The following is a 460-nucleotide window of genomic DNA, read 5'->3' as shown; positions in this document are numbered from 1 at the left end:
ATATTCCAGGCAGGAGGAAGAGCCAGTGCAAAGGCCCTGAGGCAGAAGTGGGTTTGGTGTATTTGCGGAACTGCATGGAAGTCAGTGTGGCTGGAGGAGAGGAGAGTGGGAGCCTATGGAGTCAGAGAGGCCACAGAGGGCCTAGTAGGTCATCAGACACTCTTAGGTTTTAGAAGCTGTAAAGGGGGAGCCACTGGAGGGCCTGAGCAGAGAAAAGAAGTCATCTGACTTCCATTCAAAAAGGGTCATTCACGCTACTCTGTTGAGAAAATGTGGGCAGGAGTGGGGAGAAGAGATGGGAGAGTAGAGTGATCATTGAGAAGAGAGGATGACTGGGGCACGTAGTTGAGGTAGTGACCAAGGGGTAGCAACCACTCCACATATTCCCAAGCTAGAGCTGATGGGATTTGCTACTGGACTGGAATGACGGATAACAGGGAAAGACAGGAGCCAAGGATGA

The sequence above is a fragment of the Mandrillus leucophaeus genome, unplaced genomic scaffold (genome assembly GCF_000951045.1).
Source record: "Mandrillus leucophaeus isolate KB7577 unplaced genomic scaffold, Mleu.le_1.0 Scaffold1568, whole genome shotgun sequence".
Lineage (NCBI taxonomy): Eukaryota > Metazoa > Chordata > Mammalia > Primates > Cercopithecidae > Mandrillus > Mandrillus leucophaeus.
The sequence above is the reverse complement of the archived record's forward strand: the minus strand, read 5'-3'. Positions refer to the sequence as shown.